The sequence below is a fragment of the Rhinolophus sinicus genome, linkage group LG02 (assembly GCF_036562045.2).
Source record: "Rhinolophus sinicus isolate RSC01 linkage group LG02, ASM3656204v1, whole genome shotgun sequence".
NCBI lineage: Eukaryota > Metazoa > Chordata > Mammalia > Chiroptera > Rhinolophidae > Rhinolophus > Rhinolophus sinicus.
In genome coordinates, this window is record NC_133752.1 from 111347839 (window position 1) to 111365743 (window position 17905).

Below are 17905 nucleotides of genomic sequence, written 5' to 3' on the forward strand. Positions count from 1 at the left end.
TCATCCCCAATATCTTATTTTGTCTTCAGCTAAAGATGGTATTTAAATGGTGGTGGCTTCAGCCATTTTGGTGAGTTACTGAGTTTTCCTGGTTCTCTCCCATGCATATGGGAGGTATACATGTTATTAAATTTTTGTTTTTCTCCTTTAATCTGTCTTTATCACAGGGGTGTCTCAGCCAAGAACCCGGAAAGGTAGAAGGAAAATTATTATCCCTCCCCTAAAGAGCAATAGACTATGCCATATGGCCTAGGTGTTGGAGTGGCTCAGAACAAGTCACCCAAATGTACATTTTCGGTGTGTGATTGTTTTGAGCTAAAGGCAATAAAGATCCTACAGGCTCAAGAGAAATGTCATCCCCTCCCCCTTAACTACCTGGAAGAATTTGAATTAGTGCCCTTGCCCATAATAAGAGATTATTACAGACAGCCTTTTTTTAGTGGTTTTATTTATTTATTTATTTATTTATTTATTTTTAGATTTTTTTATTGGGGAAGGGGAACAGGACTTTATTGGGGAACAGTGTGTACTTCCAGGCCTTTTTTCCAAGTCAAGTTGTTGTCCTTTCAATCCTAGTTGTGGAGGGTGCCGTTCAGGGAGTCAAACCGGCAACCTTGTGGTTGAGAGCCCGTGCTCCAACCAACTGAGCCATCCGGGAGCTCAGCGGCAGCTCAGCGGCAGCTCAGCTCAAGGTGCTGTGTTCAATCTTAGTTGTCCCTTGCGGGACTCGAGGAGTTGAACTGGCAACCTTGTAGTTGAGAGCCCACTGGCCCATGTGGGAATTGAACCGGCAGCCTTCGGAGTTAGGAGCATGGAGCTCTAACCTCTAACCCCCTGAGCCACCGGGCCCGCCCCCAGACAGCCTTTTTTGACCTATCTATAGGGCTAGGCCAGGGGTGTCCAAACTTTTTTCAACGTTTTTTACCAACGGCCATATGCGGTAAAATACACAAACAGCTTGGCCACTCACTCGAGGTGAAGTACGTATTGCCTCACCTGGTTTATTTAAGTAAACTAAATATATTTTTGGAATTTGCTGCGGGCCAATTAAAAATGGATTGCGCGCCGCAGTTGGCCCGTGGGCCGCAGTTTGGACACCCCTGGGCTTGGCAAACTTTTAACCACTGAATATCTGCTCTTCTTACGTCTTGCAATGACCTTCCTTCCTTCTAAAGCCCCCAGGTGATCCTTAGCTTAGAATGTTATATGTACCTGATTTCCTCTTTCTGTCTTTGAACCTCTCATATGTGGGGTTTCTGACTCTTTTATGTATGTGGGGCTCCTGATGTAGTTGATGTTGGATCTGCTAGCAGTTTCTGAGTGCGGGCCAGGATCTTTTGAGTGCGGGCTCTGGATCTTGTGAGACCAAAGAATGGAAACACGGACCAGGCAGAGGCAAAAAGTTTTAAAAAGAGGATAGTTTATTAGAGGCAGGAGAAGAGGTTGCAGCTCCCGAGCGGGAGGGGGTCCCGAATGGGGAGTGCCCCCTGACTGAGGCAAAAGCTCTTACTTTTATACCTTCCCTTGCCTGCTTGGGGAAGGGGAGCTGTTTGGAGAAGGGAACTTGTTTGAAGAAGGGAACTGGCGCCTTCTAATGAAATTCGTCTACCAGGTGTGGTCTGCTTGCCCATCATCCTAAAGGAATTAGCAAAGTAACCCACTCTTTATCTATCAGATCTGCTCCGTTTGTCAGGCCAAAAGGAATTTTATGATTAACCTCAAGGTCTTGTTACATTATGTCCTGGAGCGAAGGAGTGATTTCAAAACCTGAAGCTTTAGGATATGGCTTTCTTTGTTTATTCCACCAGGGACCTCCCTGTCTACCTAGGGACATGCTAACTGTCCTGTATCACTCCCATACATATGTATGTAATTGACTTTAGTTATTTTCTCTTGTTAATCTGTCTCATGTCTATTTGATTACTAGACCAGCCGAAAGAACCTTGAGAATAGAGGAAAGGTTCTTCTTCCCCCACAGTGTGTAATGGGCTGTACCATCTAGGTTTGTGTAAGTGCACGCTAAGACGTTCACACAAACATAAAATTATCTGAAGACACAATTGCTTTTTTTATTGTGGCTGCAAAAGCCTCAGTGGCTTTCAGAGCTAGGGGTTTTGGGGGCCCATCCCTCAGCTTGGAATCTTAAAAATTGGGGTGCTAATTGTGGGAGAAGCTAGGATTTCTATACAACATCCAGGACTTATGGCACTGTGCTGGGGTGCGGCTTACGGCGAGAGTGTGTCTCAGCCTTCCCTACTCATTTTGATGTGGGTGTTTTCTCACTCACCCCATGTGTAGATAGTACCTGGATTTCTTCAGAGGTTATTGCTCTGTGTGTAGCTGTACATTCGATGTGTCCATGACAGCAGAGGACTTCAGGAACCATCCATTCAAATGAGTTTTGACAAATGTACACACCCATGGAAGCACCACTTCATTCAAAATACAGAACGTTCCCAGCTATCCCCAATTCCCTCCTGCCCCTTTGGAGTCCATAGCCCTCTCCTAGTCCTGTCCCAGGCAACCACTGACCTTCTCTCTGTCATTACAGATTAGTTTTGCCTTTGTTAGAATTTCAAATCACTGGAATCGTGCAATAAGTACTCTTTCATGTCTGGTTTCTTTCACTCAGCATAATATGTTTGAGATTCGTTCAGGTTATTGAATATATCAGTAGTTTGTTTCTATTGCTAAGTAACCTGGATGTATCACAATTTGTGTACCCGTTCACCCATTGATGAATGTTTGGGTAATTTCCAGTTCTTGACTGTTATAAATAAAGCTGCTATGAACATTCATGTACAAACCTTTGAGAGGACATATGTTTTCATTTCTTTAAGGTAAATACCTAGGAGTGAAACAGCTGGGTCATATGATAAGTTTATGTTTAACTTTATGAGAAACCAACAAATTGTTTCCCAACATGTACCATTTCCCACTCTCACCAGTAATGGTTGACATTTCCATTTGTTCCACATCCTCACCAACACTTGGTTTGGTCTGATTTTTTTATTTTAACTGCTCGAGTGACTATATTAGTATTATCTGATTATAGTTCTAATTTGCCTTTCCCTGCTGACAAATGATGTTGAAGTTTTTTCATAGGCTCATTGGCCATTCTTTTCTCTGAATCTGTTCAAATCAATTTTTAAAAATTGAGTTGTTTCCCTTATTATTATTGATCTGTAAGAGTTCTTTGCATATAAATCCTTTGCCAAAATGAAAAGCAAGCAGAAAGAAAAAAATTCAAGAATTCCAGGGTTATGTTTCAAAATTATAAAGGGTTATTTCCATTTAGTCTCTTATTTTGCTAGGAGAATGGAAACAGAAACACAAAACTTTTCATTATTTTAAAAATATAGAGTAATAAAGCTTTGCTTTAGGGAGCTACAAATACTGGGCCAAAAACAAGCAAACAAACAAACAAACAAACAGGAAATTGAGGTGAAAAATCAATAAAGAAAAAAGTGGTTTCATGAGTAATTTAAAACACCTGTTAATTAAATAGCTGTCAGCTTTTCAGTAAGGAAAAATTCAAGATAACATCTGTTCTGTTTAGTGACTGCTTAAGCAATAACTCACACAGAAAACTGTGAGCCAAAAAAAAAAAAAAAGAAAAAAGCATCTGCTGTGCTCAACTTTAAAATCTATAATATAAAGAGGGTTATTGACCTTGAAATATCTTGATGACATACAGCTAAACTCAGAATTTACAACCAGGTGCTTACTCAGGGTAATTTGATAAGAACTATTTCTTCAAGTTACCCAGGCTGAATTCCCGAGCCCTTAGTGTTACAATTCGGTCAAGTGACAATTTGCAGAAGTAAGTTCCAAGAACTGGCAGGCCTTTACTTAGGAGGAAACCAGACAGATCCAATGAATGTGACCAAGTAGTCACTGAGGGTGGGATGTGGGATTGGCATTGTTCCCATAGCTTTGTTTCTCTAATTTTTTTATCTTTTTTCTGTTGGATTAGAAGTAAAAGCGTATTTTAAATTAAGAAAAGGGGAATCTGACCAAAAAACATCATTCCTACAGAAGAAGTGCCCAGACCATCGAAAGTCTTAGTGTCTCCTCTCAAACTTGCTCTTTGTTTAGTAATTCCTATGCCTTGGATGTCATCAACCAAGGTTAGGCATGCCTGGGCTGCCACTGGCAGGCCCCAAACAAGCACAGAATAGAAGAGAAAAGGGGGAAAGAAGAAGAAAGAATGTAAGAGAGCAAAAATAAATGTTGAAAGTGGTGCGAGGAAGGTGCTCTCAGCTGCCTCAGGTAGCTGTCCAAACAAGCAGGCCAAACACGTGAAAAACAGAATTGCTTTTTCTTCTTCCCAAGCAAATGGAGAAAATAGGTCAGAGGTTTTCAATCTTTTGTGAACAAAATCAGCATCTGGAAAGCTTGTTAAGAATGTTGATTCCCAAACACTATGCCCAGAGATTCCAATTCATTAATCTCTGGGAGGCCTCAGAAATCAGTGTACCAGTTGGATGGATTCCAGAGAGTCTGATGCCCTGGGCTCTACACCAGCCATGCGGCCTGGGCAGTTGCACAGGGCTCTGTCCTCAAAAGGATGCTGAACTTGGTTTTACACTGTTATTGCTGTCCTGAAATGCTTAGTAACTTTGAACAAGAGGCCCCTCATTTTCCTTTTACACTGAGTCTTACAAATTATGTGGCTGGTCCTGTGCCATGGGCCACATATTGGAAAACACTGCAATATAGGTTATGCCTTAAGCTTCAGTCTTCTACTCCTGAAAAGATTCAGGCAATAATTATAGATCTATAGGATTTTATGTCTGCTAGACAGCCTGCAGGTGAATAAAATCACTTTACACAATTTCTCCTTGGCACTCTTTTGTCAGGGGTTTCCCGAGTAGATTAGTTTCCACAGGCAGAGCCCAGGCAGTGAAGCCGCCATTTTTGTAGGAAGGTTCCTGGGGGTGGTCATTGCAGGATTTGGCAACTATTTGTGCAAGAAAGGGAAAAAGAAAAAAGTAGGAAGAAAAAAAAGGAGAGACCTTAAAAATAATACATGGGGCGGGGGTGGGGGCAGCCGGATGGCTCAGTTGGTTAGAGCACGAGCTCTGAGCAACAGGGTTGCTGGGTTCGATTCCCACATGGGCCAGTGAGCTGTGCCCTCTGCAACTAGAGTGAAGACAACGAGCTACCGCTGAGCTCTCAGGCGGCCGGATGGCTCAGTTGGTTAGAGTGTGAGCTTTCAACCACCAGGTTGCCAGTTGGACTTCTGCAAGGGATGGTGGGCTGCGCCCCCTGCAACTAGATTGGAAGGACAACAACTTGACTTGGAGGTGATGGGTGCTGGGAAAAACACACTATTCCCAAATAAAGTCCTGGAAATACACACTGTTCCCCAATAAAATCCTGTTCCCTTTCCCCAATAAAATCTTTAAAAAAAATAATAAGACATGGGGGAATAAAATCACTCTCAGTTATTTGAGGAGGCAAAATTGACCCAACAAAGGTAAATAACCCTGAAATTCAATTATCTAAAGAAAACTTTGGTCATTCAAAGCTAGAAAAAGTTAAAGACCTTTGGAACAAATTCTAATCTAACTTAATCTGACTAACCCTTATAGCAGTGGAGGTCAGTGGGTGGAGATAGGGACTTAAAGAACATATTTCTCAGATTGTCACATGTTTTGTGGAAGAACTGGAAGAGAGAAGCTTTAGGATAGTTAATCAAAAGTGCACATTTCCCCATCCATGTTTATCACTGGTAGAGCATCAGCAACGCATATTCCACGGGATTAAAAAAACAACACTAGGCTAAAAATAGAATCAGTGTACATTTTAGTTAAATCTAAAAAGCAAATTGCTTTTGCCACTATAGTTTAGCTTGAATACACTCAGCTCAGCAGTCCAGTCAGATTACCCAGGTTTGAGAGTCTGGCTGGCCTTAAACCTGAACGAGGAGGGAAGGCTGTGTGAGCTGCACCTGGAAGAGTCAGCTGGTTATTCAGCATTTCTTGTGATGTTCTTTTCCATTCACTCTTTACTGGCTTCAGGGAGGTATGAGTCATCATGATTTTTACCATGATTATCGTCAATACCACATCTATGTAATAATTATAATAATTGCTAATATAGAGAGAATACTATGGGCTGAGCATTTTCTCAGTTTTATATGTGTATGTATATACATATATATATATATATATATATATATATATATATATATATATATACACACACACAATAGTACTATGTCGTGGAGTTGTAGTGAGGGTTTTATACACGTGTGTGTGTGCGTAATATGTTGTGCTGAGGATTCGTGAAATCCTTCCCACAACCCGTGACATAGTACTATTGTTATCTCCGTTTTACAGATGAGGACCCTGAGTCATAGAGAGGTTAAGTGACTTGTTTAGAGTCACATAGCTATTAAATAGCAGAGCCAGGATTCAAGCAGAGGGACTATATTACCCAAGCACTTAACCACTAGAATATGTACCAAAGCAAACAGAATTGCTATTAACATTTCTTGGGTTTTAGATTCCTTTGCAAATCTATAACCCTCAGAAAAATAAATACATACACCACATATTTACAAGTTGCCCGAGAAATGCCCCTGCTCCTCTAAGGCCATACATTTACCTTTACAACTCAATCCCAGGTAAAGGGTGCTTACTCCAGGTGCCAGTTGCTTAAAATTGTAAAATAGCCACCACTACCAAAGACAACAGATTTGTTTGAAATCCAATGGCTCATTGAAGTGTAAACCCAGAGCAATAATAAAACTGTAAGCCTTACACTTGTACCATGTCATCAAATCCAAAAACTGGTTATTTTTAAATAACAGACTTTACAGCTTTTCATCAACTGCCAAATTACTTCACGGTGAAAGAGTAAATCACTGTAACTTCCAGCATACAGCATGGTGCTTGTACCGGGGGCGCAATAAATATTCATAGAGAGAAGGAAAGGGAGAAAAGGAAGGCCAAGGTATCTTACTGCCTTTTAGTAGTGTCTAAATGTGATTTCAAAATATCATTCAGCCTCTTTTTTTCTTTTTAATTTTTATTGGGGAATATTGGGAAACAGTGTGTTTCTCCAGGGCCCATCAACTCCAAGTAGTTGTCCTTGAATCTAGTTGTGGAGGGTGCAGCTCAGCTCCAAGTCCAGTCTCTATTTTCAATCTTAGTTGCGGGGGGCGCAGCCCACCATCCCATGGGGGAACTGAACCAGCAACCTTTGTTAAGAGCTTGCGCTCTAACCAACTGAGCCATCCCGCTGCCCCGAGCTTCTTTTTAGCAGCATTCAATCATTCATTTATTTAACAAGATTTATTGAATATTTAACGTGTAATAAGAACTATGCTAGGCATCGAGGGTATGAATTTAAAAGTCAGTGTGGAACAAACACACCAAAAATGTGAAATATGTAAAAAGCCAGTTGTCACATAATGAGCAAAACTAGCAATTAGAGAAGCACATAAAGGAATATATAAAGGTTGAAAGCCAAATCTACATAAATGTTGCAAATTTGGTGGGGAAACTGCAATATTGGGCTTTACTTTCCAGGTTCTTTCTTCCCTAACAACTCGCTCTCTCCACACCTGCATCTTCATCACCCGTTCTCAGAATCAGCTTATTCAAGTTCTTCTGCAATAAACCTCTTAGCTTCATAGTCCCACTGCTTTTTGTCTGTTCGCTCATCAATTAAATACTAAATATGACATCTCTAAATAGCTGGTGTTCACTTAAATGTAGCCAATTAAGGAACAAGTTATAACATAATCTACAACAATTTGGCAAAAGGAGACTCACACACAGAAAACATGAAAATAACCTTAGCACATACCAGAGTAGTGTGAGAACAAGCGCAAACCAGGACATTTTGGGCCGCCACCATGCCAGTTGGCTCTCTGGCCTAGTAGGAATAGGTGATTAAATTGGCCTGCTAAGAAATGTGGAGGTCGAAAGTCCAGAGCAATGATTATAGAAGATCTTGGTAACAAAAGATGTAAACAACAGGAGACCACTTAAAACCATTTCTTCTGATACTAAGAACAGTTGTTTCAATTCTGTAGAGCTATGGATCTCTCTATTTTACTCTCTTTTTCCCTGTTTTAAAACCATGTATCAAACCACACTGATGCATGCTTTTCAAGCCTGGGTTCAATCACCAAAGAGCTCCAGCTAGCTCAAGAGACTAATTAACAAGCCTTTTATAAATAGCATTTTTAAAAGTTTATAATGCTACTCCATTGGGAAGCTACTTAGCTCTAGAGAATGCTGTCATATGTCTATTCTGGCATCGTCTCTTGGCCCCAATTTGGTTAATAACTACAATTATGCTTTGGTCATTTCAACAGCTCTGAGCTTTTGTCAGACTTTATGCCTGTTATGCACCTTTGTACCTTCTTTTTGAGCTACTGCAACAAGTTCCTAATTGGTCTCCCTGCCATCAATCTCACCACCCTCCAAAGCACTCTGTATACTGCTGCCAAGACTAACCTTCAAAATGAATTAAGTTCGAAAACCTTCAAAGGTCCAAATTCCCTTAAGCTGAAAGCCAAGACCCTTCACAGTCTGTGTCTAATTTACTATTTCAGAAATTTGCTCACATTATTCCATGTACCATATACTGTGATCCAGCCAAACCAACTATTTACCATTCTGAGACTGTGCCCTCCATGCTCTGCTTCTCTTTCATTCCCTTGGAAAATCTTTGCTTCCTATCAGCCTATTAAGAAGTCCTTCCTAATACTGCAACTAAAAAAGGGCATTCTCTTTGCAGTTTTACCCATCCTATTAAAAGTTAATTAATAGAGTCCCCAAATGGCAGCCACCATGAAGAAAGCGGCTGCAGAAGATGTCAATGTTACTTTCGAAGATCAACAAAAGATAAACAAATTTGTACGGAATACAAGTAGAATCACAGAGCTGAAGGAAGAAATAGATGTTAAGAAAAAAAAAAAACTCTAATATTTAGAAGATGCTGGTGAGGATATCATGCTTGCGGATGACAACCGCTTAAAGATACCTAATCAAATTGTTGATGTTTTCATTAGCCATTCTCAAGAAGAAACACAAGAAATATTAGGATAAGCAAAGACAAATTTGCAAGAAGAAATTGATGCCCTAGAATTTAGAGTGGAATCAATTCAGTGGGTGTTAGCAGATTTGAAAGCTCAGTTATATGCAAAATTTGGGAGCAACATAAACCTTGAAGCTGATGAAAGTTAAACATTTTACAATACTTTTTAAAATTTGTTTAATAAACTTGAATATTGTTTAAATGATAATTTCCCTTCTTCAAATGATATGGAAAGCAAAACTTTCTGTTTTGGTTTCATGGTGCTGCTGGGTGGCTCAGTTGGTTAGAATGCGAGCTCTGAACAACAGGGTTGCCAGTTTGATTCCCACATGGGCCAGTGAGCTGCACCCTCCACAACTAGATTGAAGACAACGAGCTGCTGCTGAGCTTCTGGAGGGGCAGCCGGATGGCTCAGTTGGTTAGAGTGGGAGTTCTCAACCACAAGGTTGCCGGTTCAATTAGTTCAATTAGTTCAATTCCCGCAGGGGGTGGTGGACTGCACCCCCTGCAACTAAAGATTGAAAATGGCGATTGGATTTGGAGCTGAGCTGCGCCCTCCACAACTAGATTGAAGAACAGTAACTTGGAGCTGATGGACATGTTCCCCAATATTCTCCAATTTAAAAAATTTTTTTAAATTAATGTTTAAAAAAACATTTCAGGGGTGGATGGGTGGCTCAGTTGGTTAGAGTCTGAGCTCTGGGCAACAGGGCTGCTGGTTCGATTCCCACATGGGCCAGTGAGCACCACCCTCTGCACCTGGAGAGGGGTCAACGAGCTGCCACTGAGCTCCCGATGGCTCAGTTGGTTGGAGTGCGTCCTCTCAACCGCAAGGTTGTCTGTTCAACTCCCACAAGGGACGGTGGACTGTGCCCCCTGCAACTAACAATGGCAACTGGACCTGGAGCTGAGCTGTGCCCTCCACAACTAAGATTGAAAGGACAACAACTTGACTTGGATGGAGCTGATGAGTCCTGGGAAAAACACACTACTGTTCCCCAATAAAAAGTCCTGGAAATGCACACTGTTCCCCCAATAAAGTCCTGTTCCCCTTCCTCAATAAAATCTTTTTTAAAAATGTCATTTATTTATGGAAACTTGCCTATTTTCACATGTCTTGCTTGTTTATTTTATATTTTTCAAAGAAGATAGTATTCATCTATGTATTTTGCATAACAATTATATCAAGCGTAGGGGTTTCATGTCATGTTGTTAAGATCAGTTAAGCAATCTTTTATGTTTCTATATTATCATTTAGAATATCTGTTGCAATTTTTATGAAAATTTAACATTTGTGTCATGTTTTATAAATGTCTATTTTAGTTGCTCATTAGAGATGGTGAAAGGACTGTAGAAAGACCTAATCCTACATCTGCCTATTTTACTCATTTTACAGCTAAAGCTTTGTCATATACTGAGAAATAAGTATATATTTTATTTAAATATATGCATTATATTATCTCTAATCACATATATTTCACATATCTCTTACATGCATATCAATATTATAGATCTTGGGAAAAGAACTGGCAAATGTTGAGACTTGTTGAGCTTCATACAAACATAGAACAGAACAACAGAAGAACCTTTTAAAAACCAAGAGATGTATCAATAGCAAAAACAAATACTTAGTGTTGTTGTTTTTAATTCTGTTCTAGACTTTATCTTAGTGCTTTGTAATTAATTGGGGTTTATATTGATAATGATGTAGAAATGAAACAGTTGTGTATTTAAAAACAGGCTTTTTTTCTTAAATAAAGAGTACATTTATCCCCTAAAAAAACCCCAGTTAATTAATAAATTTTACAGCATGTATATTTTACCACAATTAAAATTTTTAAATTAGGGCCTACCCGGTGGCTCAGGTGGTTAGAACTCCATGCTCCTAACTCCGAAGGCTGCCGGTTCGATTCCCACATGGGCCAGTGGGCTCTCAACCACAAGGATGCCAGTTCAATTCCTCGAGTCCTGCAAGTGATGGTGGGCTCCGCCCCCTGCAACTAAGATTGAACACGGCACCTTGAGCTGAGCTGCCTCCCGGATGGCTCTGTTGGTTGGAGCGCGGGCTCTCAACCACAACGTGGGTTGCCAGTTCGATTCCTCGACTCCCGCAAGGGATGGTGGGCTGTGCCCCCTGCAATTAGCAACAGGCAACTGGACCTGGAGCTGAGCTGCGCCCTCCACAACTAAGATTGAAAGGACAACAACTTGACTTGGAAAAAAAAAAAAGTCCTGGAAGTGCACACTGTTCCCCAATAAAGTCCTGTTCCCCTTCCCCAATAAAATCTTAAAAAAAAAAAAAATTTAATTAAAACACACAGTTAATTAATAGACTTCAAATTTGGCAAGTTGGCAGACCAGATGACCTCAAAACTCTCCTGTAACAAACACCTGGAACTGCTGAATAAATTCAACATGCTTTTTTTTTTAAATGCAAAGCTGAATACCCAAGAAAAAAGATACATTTCCAGGTACCAGAAACACAGAAGGAATGAAAACCACTGTAGTAAATGCGAGTTAAAGTTTCATTTGCCTTGGAATTTGAGGGTATAAAAATAAGTATTTTAAAATTATAAAATATCTAAAAGAAAAAACATAAGAAAGAACAAGAGTCAATGAAACAAGAACAAGTAGAAATGCAAAATAATAAGACTTCTGAAAATTATAAGTAAAAACTTAGTGAATAAGTTTAACAGCAGAATAGATATAGTTGAAGAAAAACCAATGGATTGGATGAATTTACCCAGAAGGCATCACAAAATAACAGAGAAAAAAAATAGAGATTTTGAGACAAAGAGGATGATATGTTCGCTACAACTCCAATAATAATTAAAGGAAAAGGGAGAGAATGGAGGAGAGTCAATATTCAAAGAGATAATCACTGATAGTTTCTCAGAATTGAGGAACAATGTGAATCCTCAGATTCAGGAATCAAAATGAGTTCCAAGTACAATAAACAAAAAGAAATCCACACCTAGAAATATTATGGTGAAACTGCAAGAACCACAGACAAAGATCTTAAAATCTACTGGAGACAAAAGACAAAGAACTTACAATCAGAAGAAACAATAAAGGCCCAAAGATGATGGAATAATATTTTAAAAGTGATGAGAAAAAAACAAAAAACACTGTCAATCCAGAATTCTATGTTCAGATAAATCCTCGTTCAAGAGTATAGGCAAAATAAAGACATTTTCAATAAGATAAAGACCAGGACAACTTAACAGTCACAGATTTCCTCTATAAAGACAACTGAAATGTATACTTCAGGAAGAAGGAAACTGAACCTAAAAGGAAGGAATAAAATGCAAAAGACATTGGTAAGAATCCTCACCTACTCAGATGTGAGTGTAAATTTGTATAACCACTTTGGAGAACAGTTTGGATTACCAAGTATAGTTGAATATGCAAATATCCTATAACCCAGAAATTTCACTGCTAGGTATAGAAACTCCTGCATATATGTACTGTGTTTCCCTGAAAATAAGACCGGGTTTTATATTAATTTTTGCTCCAAAAGACATATTAGAGCTTATGTTCAGGGGATGTCATCCTGAAAAATCATGCTAGGGCTTATTTTCCAGTTAGGTCTTATTTTCGGGGAAACATGGTACTAGGAGACATAGAGGAACATCTAATAGCATCATGGTTCGTTATAGAATCATCGTTCATTATGGAACAACCCAAATGGATAGATACGGTGCTATATATTTACATAATAGAATAAGCAGTGACAATTAATGAATAAACAATAGCTATATGTATTTGCATGATGAAGCTCCAAACACAATGTGCTTTGAAAGTCACAGAAGAATACAACCATGTCATTTCACTTATGCAAAAGTTGAAAAATAGACAAAATTTATCAATGTATTGTTTAGGCACAGATAGGCATTGGTTTAAAAAAAAAAGCAAAAAATATGACAAGGAAGTTTGATCAGAGAGTGACACACAGGCGGCATTTGAGGCATACATAATATTTTCTTTTTGGCTTGGGTACATTCTATTGCTATTTTTTAAACTACAATTTTTGCATTCATCAACTAGATATTGAGAGCCTACTCTGGGTCAGGCCTTGTGCTGGGTGTTGGAGATACAACAGTTACCAAGTTAGACAAGTCCTCATGGAGAAGTTTGATAGGAATTAGATTTATGAATTCTAATTACCTTTATTGCAGAAATAGAAAATCGATCCTAACACTCACATGAAAAAGCAAGGAACATGGACTAACCAAAACAATCTTGAAACAGAACAGTGTTGAAGGGCTCACAATTGATTTAAAAACTTGCTTCAAAGCTACAGTCATCAAGACAATGTGATACCGGCATAAGAATAGACATATCTATCAATGGAATAGAATGGAGAGTCCAGAAATAAGCCCATATGCTTAAAGTCAATTGATTTCTGACAAGGGTGCCAAGACCAGTCAAGGGAGAAAGAAGAGTCTTTTCAACAAATGATTGTGGGACAACAAATATTCATACGAAAAATAATGAAGTTAGACCTCTACCTAACACCATATACAAAAGTTAACTCAAAATAGATCAAAGTCCTAAATATAAGCACTAAAAACTATAAAAATTTTAGAAAAATACACAGGTCTTCATGTTCTTAGATTAGGCAACATTTTCTTGGATATGATATATAAAACCAAAGAAAAAGAGAAAAGCTGGATTTCATCAAAATTAAAGACTTTTGTGTATAAAGTGCAGCATCCAGGGGTTATGTCAAGTGCAGCTATAGTTAGGGCAGATGTCAGCCCTGAGGACAAGGGACAAATGATTAATGGCAGCTGGATACAACTGGGTTAAGAGTGTTAGTTGTTGGGTGAAATTAAAGGTAAGGCTGTGGCAACAGTGTAATTGCTGAGATCTGACTATGTTAGGATCCCAGCTGGGATACAGAGCCAACATTCTGGGAGAGGGATTTTGTAATGACTAGTCAAAGTAATACTACTAATCCTAGGAGCTTAATAAAGGTTTTTGTATTGGTCAGGACTTGTTTGTTTTCTAATACTGGAAGTTCAGCTCCATAATTGGGTAGCATTGACTTTAGATGCAATGGGATCCAGAGGTTTAAATGATATATTCAGAACTCTTTTTCACTTGCCATCTATGTTCATCAGGTATGCTCTGTAACAAATAGTCCCAAAATCTCAATGCTATGTAACAAGTAATCTCAAAATCTCAGTGGCGGTGCAGTGCTCATAACACCAAGGTCACTGGTTCAATTCCCACATGGGCCAGTGAGCTGCACCCTCCACAACTAGGTTGAAAACAATGGCTTGAGCTTGGAGCTGAGCTTCCAGTGGGCAGCTGGTTGGCTCAGTGGTTAGAGCGCAGTGCTCATAACAGCAAGGTTGCTGGTTCAATTCCCACATGGGCCACTGTGAGCTGTGCCTTCCACAAATAGATTGAAAACGACTTGACCTGGAGCTGAGCTACACCCTCCATAACTAGATTGAAAACAACAATTTGACTTGGAGCTGAGCTGCGCCCCCTAAAACTATGTTGAAAATCAACGACTTGACATCCTGGAAAAACACACTGTTCCCCAATATTCCCCTCCTCCCCCCAAAAAAATCTCAATGGCCTACAACAACAACCATTTATTTCATGCTCACAGATTGGCTATGATTAAGCTAATATTGACTAGGCTTAGATGGGCTCAGCTGGACTCCAGGCTACAAGTTGGCTACAGATCTGCTCTGTGTCTTCAGCCTGGGACCACACCAGAAGGATGAACAGCTACCTGGGGCCTAGTCTTTTTGTGGCAGTGGGCAACAGGTCCATAATGGTTGGTGGAAACTCTTAAGATTCAGCTTAGAGTGGGCACACTGGTCATTTCCATCACAATTTACTGGTCAAAACAAGTCATATGGCCATGTCCAAAGTCCATGGGCTGGGATGTAAATTCCATTTATTCTCTCAGGGGAGGCACTGCCTCACATGGCAAGATATTAGACAGATAATAGATGATAGATAGATAGATAGATAGATAGATAGATAGATAGATAGATAGATAGATATTTCAGGGAGACAGTGAAAAGTTGGAAGCAGTAATCCAATCCACCACACTATGTCTGAAGTTTGCTTGTTTCTGCTTGGCTTTACCTAGCACGTAAGCTCTGTTGCCAAGAAAGATGGCTGTTAGCTGTCCTTGTCTCACTTTCTCCAAGTTTAGCAGCCCTAATAGACAGAGATCATCTTTCCAGGTAACTTTAGTTTTTAAAAAACGTCTAAGAAGGGCCCTGATTGGTCTGGCATGGGTTCTATGCCTATCCCTGAACCAGCAACCACATCCAGGGAAGACCAAGTCCTCTGACCATGCAGCCTGCATCATACAACCACACTTTATTACCTTGAGGTTAAGAGGGAGATGGGCTCAGCCTTGATAGCCTCACCAGGATCATATAAAACCAGTGAGGGGTGCCTTAAAGAACCAATACTGGGCAGACAAGCACTACAGTCTCTAATCTCAAGAGGAAACTAGAAACCTAGACAGGGAAACCAAGTGAAGACCCAATCCTATGGCATCAAAAGGAGAGAACTAGGGAGGGAACGGCAGGCCCTCAGGTACCAGAGTGGCAGCTGTCAGATGTAAGAAACATACAAACCTGCAGAGAATTTTTATGAGTTTGAGTCAAGCAGAAGATACACTTGGAAGCAAGATCTCAACAGACTGAAAAAAATGCTTCCAAGAAATGACAGTTTGCAGCTTCTTTTATGCATTTGGAATTAAGGGGACAAGGTTAAGGAGGGTAACACAAAGGTGGGAGAAAGCAAGGTGGGAATCAAATTACAGGGTAGTTAACCAGATTCTGTTCTCCCTAGAGGGTGGTCACCCTTTACAAGGAGGGGTCTGAAAAGAGGCGTTTTAGAGGCATTAACCTGGATGAAGAGACACAATGGACAGGACTTGCTTAAAGCAAAAAGATAAGCCTTTTACCAAAGAAGTTACATGCCTGGGGCATAACTACCCACAATGACCCGCCCAGTTAGGAATTATGGCCAGATCATCCTGGAAGGTCACTTTCCATAGACCCTCTTTTATTGTCCACAAAGCAATGGACTTAAACTGAAGCTTCTGTGTACTTCTCCCTATTGTGGACCTGGGATGGGCCTGGGGAGATGCGGGGCTCTAGGAACATCCAGCTTTAGGAGCTAGAAGTAATGGGAGGAGATACATACTTGTCTATTTAGCTGTATTGGTAAAGCTAAAATGTAGTTTTTTAAAAGGTGAGAAAGTGCATCTGAATCTCAAGGAAAAGCTATGCTGCTCCAACTTCAAGATTAAGATACTGGTGCTGGTTGAGAAACTCGGGGTAAAGTGATCTTTGCACTTACAGAGGAGAGATTACAAAGAGGCCACGTGGCCGACCTTTCACCTGGCATCAGGTGTGTGGCCCTCTGTAGACTCATGACTCAGAGAACACTGTACAAGACATCATCTGATAGCATGCCAACAACTTCATACTGAAAAAAAAAAAGGTAACTTAGTTGAAATGAAAAACGTAATGAGTAAAGTCTTTTCAAATGAGAAGTAAATGATACAATCTCTTAAATTAACAGAATGAAGTCTAAACATGTAGTGATTTTTAAGTTATGTGCTCTGTAAATATATGGTGAATGAATGAACAAATCATTGGTATTTCCTCCAATGACCAGTGTTTTGGAAGACCTGTACCATTAAGGTGAAAGAAGGGAGGATAAAAATAGAGGAGAATGAATAGCGGGAGAGGGTTTCTGCCCAGGGGCAGTGTGGAGAATTGCATGCAATAAGAAAAGAAAGGCAGGTACTATTCAAATCAAGAGCGAGTAAAGAGAAGGTGATAAGAAGGTTACTCCAAGGTAAAAAACTTCTGGCTTCCAGGCTAGGTCTGCAGGGAAAATTGTAAAGGGCCCATGGGTCCCCTTCCTGACTTGGTTTATTCTCCCTCCTTCAGGAGCTGATTCCCTTCCACCCTCAAATTCTCAGCCCTGAGAAGGGATGTGATATTAGCACTTGCCTCTCCAAGTTCTTCCAGAAAGAGTCAGATCCGAGTATGGAAGAAGCAAAATATCTCTTGCGGCCTGTGTTTTGGAGATATGTAGGACTCCAGAGTGAGCCCTGTTTTTTCTGTTAACATGAGGAAAAAATAAGATGTGCTGAGGTGTTTTTTGGTCTGTGAAAGCAAAAGGTTGTGATGTTTCTGGCAATTTGTTAGAGCTTATTTGAAGGTGATACAAACAGAAAATACTGTGTAAAGGATTCAAATTGTCCCATTTGTTATAAAAGTCTACTTCTCCCCAACCCTCCTCCTAAGTCACAGTTCCTATTTGCCAGCCAAATAAACTACAAGTGAAGTAAAAGCTCTTTTAGACAAGGATCAAACCAGATTAGGAATATTTTATCGAGGTTACCCAGTCAATATCGGGTGTTTCCATTTCTCCTCCTCTGAGTCTGGCGGCAGTGACATTTCCATGACCTTAGGTTGGGTGCTGATTCTGTGGTGCGCTGAGTGGGTGGCTTAAGGTCCAGAGGCCAATCCTCCACTGGGCACACAGGAGGGGTCCTCTCATTGGTGGAGGCAGGTAGGGTGACATGCCACAGGACACCTTGTCTCGCACTCAGACTGCTAATTCAAAAGTGAGTGCAGAATTAAGTGGGCTGATCAGCCTGGGCCAAGTAGGGATTGGGCCATCAATGTAGAAAGTTACAAAACCAGTGTTCAGCAGGCGTAAAGCTACACCAATATCTCTTCCAGATACCAGACTCCATCTGCCCTAGTTCTATTCAAAGTCTGAAGAACAGGACTCTTCCTAAAGCCCAGGGCTTGAGACAAACACTGCTCACACATATCTT

General features: G+C 40.2%; 1 pseudogene; it reads left to right on the forward strand.

Moving 5' to 3' along the window:
- The first annotated feature begins 8768 nt into the window (after window positions 1-8768).
- On the forward strand, window positions 8769-9268 carry LOC109434395 (prefoldin subunit 4; annotated as a pseudogene).
- The last annotated feature ends 8637 nt before the right edge of the window (window positions 9269-17905 follow it).